Below are 11,436 nucleotides of genomic sequence, written 5' to 3'. Positions count from 1 at the left end.
CTTCTGGGACATCAACTCGACTGGAAACTCGATCAGTCACTCGATCGTGTGTGTGTTCGAGTGGGGGGTCGAGTTCTTTGTCAACTTCAGCTTATTTTGCACAATCTTCACTTTGAGCTTCAAGAAATGGCCTTAGCAGTGCATTCCCTTGGGTGTTGAAGTTGGTTTGGTGTAGGAGAGGAAGTAGAAGCCATGCAACTCTCCATGTTCGTGATTGTAGAGCTCAGTCTCTCCAACTGGTTATTCAGTCTAGTAGAATAAGAATTCAACGTTTGGTGCAGCTCAGCAAAATGTCCTGCTTCCTCAATCTGCTTAGTGGCTTGCCCAAGCAACATTTGTTGCATCATAGCTCTTAAGTCAGGTTCTTGAGCTTGTGAGGTCTGGAACCATGGAGAGGGATACAATTCAGCCTGGTATACTGGTTGATGTTGCATGGGTATGTAATTGAACATACTGTTGTGGTACATCATTACTGACTCGAACAGGTACTCGGTCGAGCACAGGCTCGAGTTGAAGGTCGGGCTGACTGAGATGAGAAGACAAATGCATTAGGGTTGTGACTCGGTCAGGTACTCGATCAGCACTCGGTCGAGTGCTAGCTCGAGTTGATGGTCGAGTTGGTACCTGAAACTCAACACAGACAAGCATAAGAAGAATCGAGATTAGTAGTGATCAAGGTAGCAATAGAACTTAATCTTAGACTAATAATGACCCTAATTGTCACAAATAAACACTCAAATGGGCAACGACGCCAAATTGAAACAGATATTTTTGTGGTGTGTGAAATAGATGATATGATGATGAACAATGATGAAAGCAAGGTGTTTCAATTCCCCTTATGCAGTTGTAGTATAAGAGGTGTCAATCCAATCTGAGTGTTTGTGAACAATCAAGATGTGCATATGAGTCTAAGTCAAGCCAGATGTAAAGGTTGTTTGTCACTAACAATCCTATGATGAAATGGAAAGTGCAGAAAGTAAAACTACAAGAACTAGGAGCTAAATGCAAATGGAACAGAGTGATTATGAAAAACAGAAATAGAAACTATGGAAATGCAAGTATTGAACTAATGCAAGGTAAGTAATGAACAGGATACTAAATGAATGCAACAGAAATGCAACTAGGGTGAAACAGGACAAACACAAATCATAAACACAAGTTCTGGGTTGGAACTCGAGCAAGCACTCGATCGAGTGCTGATCGAGTGCAGGGTCGAGCTGGACAAATACGCAAAACAGAGCAACACAAGAAAAACAGAGCAATACCAAAACGAATCAAACAACGATCAAACAACAGGATTTAAGCTAAGAAATCAATAAACAAGGAAGGTCTTGAGGAGGGATTCATGGGCTGGACTATGATTGAGGTCATCTAACTTGGTCAACAAATCTCAAACAACTTGAGCTAATCTCTAGACATATATTTCTAAGACATGTTTAATCCACTCTCATGGCAAGAAACAATCAAACTCATGCATCTCTAGACTTGTTCTCACAAAGTAAAGAATCTACACAAGCAGGCATTAAGCAATATGTCAAAAATCAAACAAGACTTCTAATCTCTTAGCAAGCCTAATGATAGTCTCTAGATCTAGCCTTATCTATGCTCCTTAGACATTGGTGTGATGCTAAGAGGCTTGAAATCAGATCCTACCCTCTCAGATATAGGATCAGCATTAAGAACATCTAGCCCAGAAGAGATCTACAACAATCAAGCTTGACCAAATCAAACAAACCTCAAACACAACCCAACCTAACCCATCCTCAAGATCCTAAGCAACTACTCACACGCATACATGATGAACATCAAAGTCATAAACCCAGAAAATACTGAAACTTGCATCATTAGAAAGATAAATCAAAGATCTACAATATTGAAGAAAGAACCAAACTCAAATTCTCAATATTAAGAAAGTTATGAAACCAACAATATTGAAGAATTTAGTCTTTTCTCCTTTAAAAGAAGTACAAGATCTAAGAAAATAAAAGTGCAAAAGGAATAATCCCAAAAAGGTAAAAACTAGGTTTTTTGACTCTCTAAAAAGCTGGACTCCTTTGTGGCTGCTGGTACAAGACCTTTAAATAGAAAAAGTAGTGGAAGCCCTAAAAATGCTAAAAGACAAAATAGTTAGGCGGCTAGGCCAACTCGACCCGGTGCTCGGTCGAGTGACCGATCGAGTTGGCTCCTCTTATGCTCCTTCCACTCGGTCGAGTCCCTCTCTGCACACGGTCGAGTGTCTGGTCGAGTGGGCGGTCGAGTGGGACTCCGGACCTTGGTTCTTCAGCCTTAACTCTCTTGCTTTCTCCCCATGATTGCTTCACTTCTCCTCAGCATTGCTTCCATGCTCCTTAAGCTCCAAAATCACCTGTTTATGCATGAAAAGATGCAAATGGAATGCAACTAAACTCTAATGCAAGAACAGTCCTAAAGCTATGCAATAATGGTCAAAATGGATAGCAAAAGATGCAAAAGATGTGAATATATTAAGGGAAAACAGGGTAAAATATATGAACATCAATGATTTTAGTGATAGTAGTGTGGTTCATATCGCTGATGCATTCTATCACAAAAATTTGTCTCCAATCCAGTCCGGTTATTGTAAGTCACCTTGTTTGACGTATCTCCAAAACGGACAGATGATGCTTTTGTTGAAAGGGTGGAGCATCACTACAAGAAAACAAGCCTTTTGCGAGGACACGTTGCGACGGAGTACAGCTCTTGCAAATTTGCGGTAGATTTGTGAGGGATTTACGAGAAATAAAAAAACCCTAGCACATCCCTCACAAAATTGCGAGGAACACAGTCGTCGCAAATCCGCTGCTCAATTGCGAGGCATTTACGACAAATTCGTTGGGAAGGTCCCCTCCCTCGCAAATCCATCGCAATATTGCGACGATTATGCGAAAACATAGTCCATAGCAAATTTGCTATGGAATTGCGAGTGAATTGCGAAAGCCATAGCAAATCCATTGCAAAGTTAGGAAAATATTTTTTTATAAATATTACAAAACTTAATATAATTATTCTGAAATACATTTGAATGTGTTCATAAGATGAATTTACTAACTTTTAACATTATTTTGATGGTTTTTACAAATTAAATATTCAAGGTTTGCGACATATTGGCGACTGATTTGCTAGCCCCATAGCAAATTTGTCGTAAATCCATCGCAAACTACTCTAAACATAGCAATTCCCTAGCAAATAAACCCTAAACCCTAAAGACTAATTACATTATTATTAATGATTAAAAAGATGAATGCAATACTTATAATCAAAGATAGCAGTGCAACCCAAAATTGTTGGAGAATTGGACAATTTGGTAAATATTTGTCTCAATGTAATGAACATATATGTGATATAGTGTAGAAGATCATCATGTTTAGAGTAAGATGCAAAATTGAACAATTTTGGAAAGTTTGATGATAGAAAAGAGTATGATGACACAATTGGACCTTATAATATACTTGAAAGTTAATTTAACTAATTTTTTAAAATTATTTTGATGGTTTTTACAAATTAGATATTCAAGGTTTGCGAAAAATGTGCGACTGATTTGCTAGACCTATAGCAAATTCGTCGCAAATCCATCGCAAAATACTCAATACACCTCGCAAATAACAACCCTAAACCCTTAACCCTTAACCCTAAATCCTAAAGACTAATTACATTACTATTAATGATTAAAAAGATGAATCCAAGACTTATAATCAAAGATAGCAGTGCAACACAAAATTGTTGGAGAATTGGATAATTTGGCAAATATTTGTCTCAATGTAATGAACATATATGTGATATAGTGTAGAAGATTATCATGTTTGGAGTAAGATGCAAAATTGAACAATTTTGGAAAGTTTGATGATCGAAAAGAGTATGATGGCACCATTGGACCTTATAATATACTTGAAAGTTTATTTGACTAATTTTTTTTTAATTATTTTGATGATTTTTACAAATTAGATATTCAAGGTTTGCGACTGATTTGCTAGATGTATAGCAAATTAATCGCAAATCCATCGCAAACTACTCAAAACATAGCAATTCCCTCGCAAATAAAAACTTTAAACCCTTGAACCTAAACCCTTAAGACTAATTACATTACCTGTTAATGATTAAAATGATATCATTCAAGATTTATAATCAAAGATAGGGCACTAATGACAATTGCAAATCCTAAACCCTAAAGACTTTGCGAGGGATTTGCTACGTTCCCTCGCAATTTGCTCGCAAAACTCTAAATATGAAAATTTATATTAATTAATGTTTGTGATGCTTTTGCGAGGGACTCTAGTAAATCCCTAGCAAATTTTGCGTTGGAGTTGCGACGCCGTTAATTTCCTATATAACTAAAAAACCTAGTTTGAGCGAAGTTCAAACCCAACACTCGCAGCCGACAAACCCTAAACAGTTTTTTTCTTCTTTGGTTTCTTCTTCTTCCGATTTCATTCTTGTCCGGTTATCTACTCCTCCTCCCATCCCTTCTCCGGTTGTCTACTCCTTCTCTCATCCCTTCTCCGGTTGTCTACTACTCCTCCCATCCCTTCTTCGGTTGTCTACTCCTCCTCTCATCCCTTCTTTGGTAGTCTACTCCTCCTCCCATCTCTTCTCTGGTTAGTCTACTCCTCCTCTCATCCCTTCTCCGGCTAGTCTCCTCCTCCTCTCTCTTCTTTTGTTGTTAGGGTTCTTATTAGATCAATCTGTGTAGGGTTTCGATTTAGGGTTTTTCGATTTAGGGCTTTTATTTAAATTTTAGGGTTTCGAATTCGATTTTGGTTTTCGAATTCGATTTTGGGTTTTGAATTCGATTTTGTGTTTCGAATTCAATTTTGGGTTTCGAATTCAATTTAGGGTTTTTATGTAATTCAATTTTAGGGTTTCGAATTACAATTTTAGGGTTTTTACCTAATTCGAATTTAAGATTTTAATCTAATTTGGTTTTAGGGTTCTAATTATATCAATTTTAGGGTTTTTACCTAATTCGAATTTAGGGTTTTAATCTAATTTGGTTTTAGGGTTCTAATTATATCGAATTTGAGGGTTTTAATTTAGTTTTTTGGAATTGTTTTTTTAGATGTCTTCTCAAGAGAACCAAAATCATTCTGGCGGCCAAAACGTTTACAGAAGATTTATATCTTCTCAAGGGCTATCTCCTCCCATCCCTTCTCGAAGGTTACCTTCTTTTGCCTCTGCTCCAAGGGTAGCTTCTCCCGCCTCCTCGCAAGGTACCTCACCGGTGATCCAAGATAATCGTCAAGGAACCTCACCATCGGTGGAAGATCATCTTCCACCACAGCAATCGACTTCGCGTGTCAACGATGTGTCTCCTCTGACCTCTTTTTTTACTTTGGAAGAGCTACTTGCAAGTCCCGGTCGTGCTATCTTAAAGAAACTGGACCCTAAACTCCCTCTGGGTACTCTATGGTAAGAATGTAGTTAGGGTTGTCTAATTTTTTAGATCTATTTTCATTGATCCTCATTCCCTCTTTTCTTGTGTTTTGTAGGTTTGACCAGGATCCTTCGGTTGCTGCTACTGTTTGGGCCATCTTTGAAAGAGATTTCAAAGAATTTCATGCCAATTGGACCCAAACACCATGTGCGGTTGTAAACCGGTGGTTTGAAACGTTTGCGGTAAGTTAAATATTTGTTGATGTGTTTAAATTACATATTTTGTTTTTACTTACTTGATTCTGATTCTGATTCTGATTCATGTTATGTTTTTACAAGCAAACATATAACTGAGACCAGTCCATCAATGGGAGAGTTCGAGCCGAGTTTGAAAGCAAGTTGAAGACCCGAATGACTGATCAAATGTCTCGGTGGAAGTCTAAGTGGAGAGTAAAAGGTGATGATGCAAAGCCGCGGTGGCTTGATCCTACAATATGTGAAGGCTTGGTCAAATTTTGGTGTGAACCAAAATCTGAGGAAAAGAGTATCAACAGTCGAGATTCTCAATACAGTGATCCTGATGGCACTGGAATGCATAAACACCGGTCTGGTCAGACCTCCTTTAAAGCCCGTGCACGAAAACATGTAAGTATGTTAAGTTAGTTATTTAGTACAATTACCTATAAATTCTTGCTTTAGTCTAATACTTTGTTGTTTCATATCTTTGTTTAGTCGGAGATGACTGGTGAGACACTTCCTGATTTCTTGAAAGTCCTAGAAGATACTCATAGTAAACCTGATGGGTCGTTTATGGATGGATTATCTGAGAAGGTATACCATCGAGGATAACTGAGGCTGAAACTGGGCTATGCTCAGGGGACAATATAGAGAGTAGTGCTTCTGGCGGATTTTCAGTTAGTATAAAGAACCAAATTTTTGCTGAGGTAAATTCTTGAACTTTACATTGTGTTTTGGTTTTCACTTGTTTCATATCCTTGAACTTTACATTGTGTCTCTGTGTTTTGTTGTTTGCAGGTTGCTCCGAAGAAGAAAAACAGGATATATGGAGTCAGTAATATGCAAACTGAAGCATCTTCAGCTCATGTTGTTCTCACGCCTACTCCGACTGAAGATCCAGTCATTCTAGCTGAGAAGCTTTCTCAGGCCGAAGCTGTTCTTGCGAGTCAGTCTACTCAGTTAGAAGATTATGCATTGAAGTTGCAACAAAATACTCAGAAGATGCATTGCTACGATGCCTACTTCGATTATCTATCTGAGAAGGACCCTGAATTTGCTGCAAGATTTCCCCGACCTGAGACTGATGCCACCATTGATACCGGAGCAGGAGATACCACGAGACCATCGTAGNATCTGAGAAGGACCCTGAATTTGCTGCAAGATTTCCCCGACCTGAGACTGATGCCACCATTGATACCGGAGCAGGAGATACCACGAGACCAGCGTAGAGTCTCTTGTTCTTGAACTTTACTTCTGTTTGATGGTCTCTTGTTCTTGAACTTGAACTTGTAGTTGTGTTTCAATTTATATTTTGAACTTATGTTTATGTAATTTTAACAACATTTTGTAATTTACAAGTTTATTTTCAGTTTTAATTAAAAGTTTTTTTTTGGCTAATTATGAATTTTAGTTTGCATAATTAGAAAATAATCATAATTAATTTGCATAATTTGAAAATAATCATAATTAAAAAATGTATAATTCATCATTAAAACCTCAGTTGTTGCTACGGAAATAAAAGTTGCAAAGACATCGCAGAGTTTGCGAGGGAATTGCTTGAATTAAGTTGCAAGGAATCTGCTATTGATATTGTCCCTCGCAATTTGCGTTGTTTTTCGAGGGCATTTTTTTCCTCGCAAAAGTTGCAAGGGATTTGTGACGTTGACCAATTTGCGAGAAGTGATTTGCAAGGGAAGTGTGTTCCTCGCAATTTCCTTGTTTTTGCCTATTTGCAAGGGATTTGCTATGAATTCTTCCATCGCAATAGGCGTGTTTTCTTGTAGTGCATCGAGTATAGTCGAATAGAATATATTATATCGAGTTCTAGAAGATATGAATCAGAGTCATTTTCAACAACAATTAAAGTCTTTTTATTAGTCAAGAGTAACGCAATGTGCATTTTGGAGTTTCATCAAAAGGATGATAGTCACCGACAAGTGTATGAAGGAGTGACGTAACATATTTTATCTGTTAGCTTATAAGTCTAAAAATAGCTTGGTTACTCTCCACTTTTTCATCAAAAAATTTTCAATTTCCTTTATTTGTCTCAGTAGCTGTAATGAAAATGTTTATCCACTCTATAAACTCTATGATAGAATATATTTCATTTGTCAAAAAAAAGTTGTTCATATTTTATTATGATAAATCAAATCTATTATAGTTTTAAAATTTAATTAAAGAAGTTATATGTTATTTTTATCTTTATAACTTATAAAATAAAATTATATATCTTTAAGTTCCATTATGCATTAAATAATATATTTAAATATTAATTTTCATTTATATTAGTTGAAATTACAATAATTATTAAAATCATAGCTAGAATATAACTATTCAGTTATATATATATATATATATACATATATATAGAGAGAGAGACTCCATCTCTTCATTTTTACACACCTTGACATTTCTTATGAGTTATGTTATGTTAACTATATCTTTGATCATGGTTTTATATGTTATTTTTGTGTTCTTGCATTTTTAATTTATCTTATGAGTTATTTTTAACAAATTTTTTTTATGAGTTTATGTAAATTTATGCTTAATTTTAAGAGAATATAACGTATTATTATCATTTATGATTTTATTATTGTCACTATTATAGATTATATAAACAAATATAACTAATTATAAACCTGAATGTAATATTAAAATGTTTTAATATTAGAATGCATTAAAAATAATATTATGATATTGGTGAGAGACTTATTGGATCTCTCACAACTTTATATCCTCTTACATATTGAATTAGTTGATGATTTTTTTTTAAAAATATTTTCTCATTTTTGTTTTGATGTATTACTCTTATCTTATAATAAATAATATTTTAGTGCTTATTTTACAATTACTTACTTGAAAGATATATTTTTACCATCATACAAATACTCTTTAATAGACATAACACTAATGTTAGTTTCATATCACATATTTGTCTTAAATTACGCCATAGATTCATTTTAATCCTATATATACAATATGAAAATAGGAAATAACTTTTAATTCATATTATTTTGATGAAATCTAAAACAAAATTAAAGTTCTATTATATTATGTTATGCATATTTTTATCAAATTCAATAAATTTAAATTTAAATGATTTGATCTATATATGTCTTTGCTATACAGGTATCTATAACAAAGTTTAAATTATTTGATTAATAAGTGAAAACATGTCATTTTTCATATAAACAAAATTAATGTATTATTTTTTTAAAAAAATATCTAAAAACCTAAATCATAAATATAATATGCTGACGTGTAGCTACTGACATGGCATGATGATATGTTATCGTTGGAGAAACTCCATTCATATTTCATATTTAAGTTTATATGTATTAAGATCACATCTATTTCTTACAAAGATCATGTGGTTTAATAATTTTAGTTTATTTGATTTGGTTATACTATAATCGATTAACATCTGGTTATATTTTCATATTTCCCATATAATTTAAAACTGAAATACAATTATGTTAATAAACAAATTTTGATTTAGGTTTCTGTAATCATTTTGTACATTCCTAATTTCTCTCAATATGATTCATGGTTTTAGAAAACTAACGTATGTAGAATGATTATGATAAAATTTATAATTAGAGAAATTAGGTTAGCCGTTTTTTAGCTAATTTAAAATTTATAATTAGAGAAATTAAGTACAATATGATTCTGAATTTCAAAGGCGGATTTTCCTATATCTCTTCATGGTTAGCCGTTTTTTTGCTAAATATTTCATAATAAAACAGTAAACCAAGTTATTCCTAAATATGAGCACGTGGACTTAGTATAAAGAAATTTTCAAAGCTAATATCCTTTTAGGTAGTTGATAGTATATTTTGATAAATTTTGAAGTTGATTACAAAGAATGTAATATATAACGTGTTTTTGTTTTGTTATTTGATGTTTTTACTGAAAGAATATGAGTGCGACATACAATATTTAAGGCAAAAGATACTATGCGGATCCATTACACGGTTCCAAACACATCATAGAATGCTTGAATGATTTGGTTAGAAAATCCCAATTGTTAAAAAAAAAAAAGAGAATCACTCTTCTAAGTGTTTCACGAGTATGTAGGCGTCGAAGGAATGCTGGAACATATAGCTCGGAGGCGTAAGAACAAAAATTTGTTTATTTGCATCAAGCTTTCGATTTGATTGAAATAGAATCACATAAATTAATGTTGGAATGTCGAAGTAATTAGTATATAGTATCAAGTTTTATGTAACCATTTTGTACATTCCTAATTTCTCTCAATATGATTCATGGTTTTAAAAAACTGATGTAAAATTTGTAATTAGTGAGTAAGAATTTCATGCCGCAAATACTCACCTTTTGCATTAGTTATATGTAGGCATTAGCACAGTTACAGTTATTACTGTAATTTGTGAGTAAACATGATTATGACAAAATTTGTAATTAGTGAGTAAATTCGCCTTTTATTATTTGAGTATTTCAAATTTTTGATTTAGATTTGGTTTAGTGGTATTTATGAGAATTTTCTTTAAATAAGTAAGTATATATAATTATATTTCGTATATTATTCAATTTCGGTTTAAATTCTGCTTTGGTTCTTCTGATTTAAGAGTCTAAGATCTGATATAATATTTTCTCGGTTTTGGATTTGGTTTTTTTTTTCTCCATCTTGGTTTGCTTCTTTGATTCCAGATATCTTGCTTAAATATAATAGTGATATTTTTAGGGTGGATTTGTGTAATAACCAAAACAAAAAAAAGTAAGAAGAATATAACCAATTAATCAGAAAAATTAGGTGATTAACCATTGCCCAATGAAAAATAACCAAAAGGGCAGTTTGGTGGCAATAGAGAATGGTGGTGGTTAGTGGCCGGAGGAGGGATCCGGCGGTGGTCCGAAGGCTGGTCCGGAGGTGGTGCTCCGGCGGTGGTCCAATGGTGAAGGAGTCCGGCGGTGGTAGTCCGGTGTTGGTCCAATGGTGAAGGAGTCCGGCGGAGGTTGTCCGGCGGTGTACCCGGTGGCGGTGGTCTGACGGCAGAGATGCTCATGTGGTGGTCCGACGGAGGTTTTCCAGCGGAGTCCCTGCAGCGGTGTTCCGGCGAACGGAGATGATAATGATGGTGGTGGGGTGGTTGTTAGGAGATAGAGGAGAGGATGATAGTGTTAAATAAAGGATAAAATAGTATATATTGTAGATTATATAGTCTGTATAATATTTATATGGTTAGTGTAGTTAGATATTTAATTTTTGTTTTTTTCTTAGTTACTTTTGCCAGTTTCTCTATTTTTTATGTATTATAAAAATGATGGTAATTATGAATCAAAAGAAAATAAGAATGTTATTTTTTTTAAAATCTGGAGGGAAAAAGGTGGAAAGGAAAAATGATGACATGCAACATGAGTAATGATGTACTCAACCTTGTGTAAACAACAAACATTACAATATTCTTTGAGCCTTGAAAATATGAATTTACCACAAGTGGGCCAAATAACATTGTCTATAAACCTAATCTATAGTATAAAACTAAACCAAACCCAAATCAAAAATTTTCTCTATAAACAAACCTGAATATCGGAATATCCCATGCCTAATTCATAATTATATTCTGTATCATCAAACTCCTAATCTTGTTTAATGAAAATGATGAAGGAGACATGGTCCACCTTAGTAATTTTGACTACGTTTTACTAAGTGATGAACCAATGAAATAATAACACGTCAGCTGATGTTACTTTTTTCAGTCCGCTGTCAAAATAAAAAAAAACGACGGTCACAGTTTATTAATTTTATTAGTTTATTTTTTTTTGAGAAGACACCAAAAAAAAAAAAAAAAAAAA

At 34.2% G+C, this 11,436-nt stretch overlaps 1 long non-coding RNA gene across 1 annotated transcript; it reads left to right on the top strand.

Moving 5' to 3' along the window:
* Positions 5,724 to 6,747, top strand: LOC109133470. Its single transcript, XR_002038597.1, has 3 exons — positions 5,724 to 6,030; positions 6,118 to 6,329; positions 6,421 to 6,747. It is a non-coding gene; the product is annotated as an uncharacterized LOC109133470 (long non-coding RNA).

Source organism: Camelina sativa, chromosome 6 (assembly GCF_000633955.1).
Source record: "Camelina sativa cultivar DH55 chromosome 6, Cs, whole genome shotgun sequence".
Lineage (NCBI taxonomy): Eukaryota > Viridiplantae > Streptophyta > Magnoliopsida > Brassicales > Brassicaceae > Camelina > Camelina sativa.
This window is presented reverse-complemented; position numbering and strand designations above follow the sequence as displayed.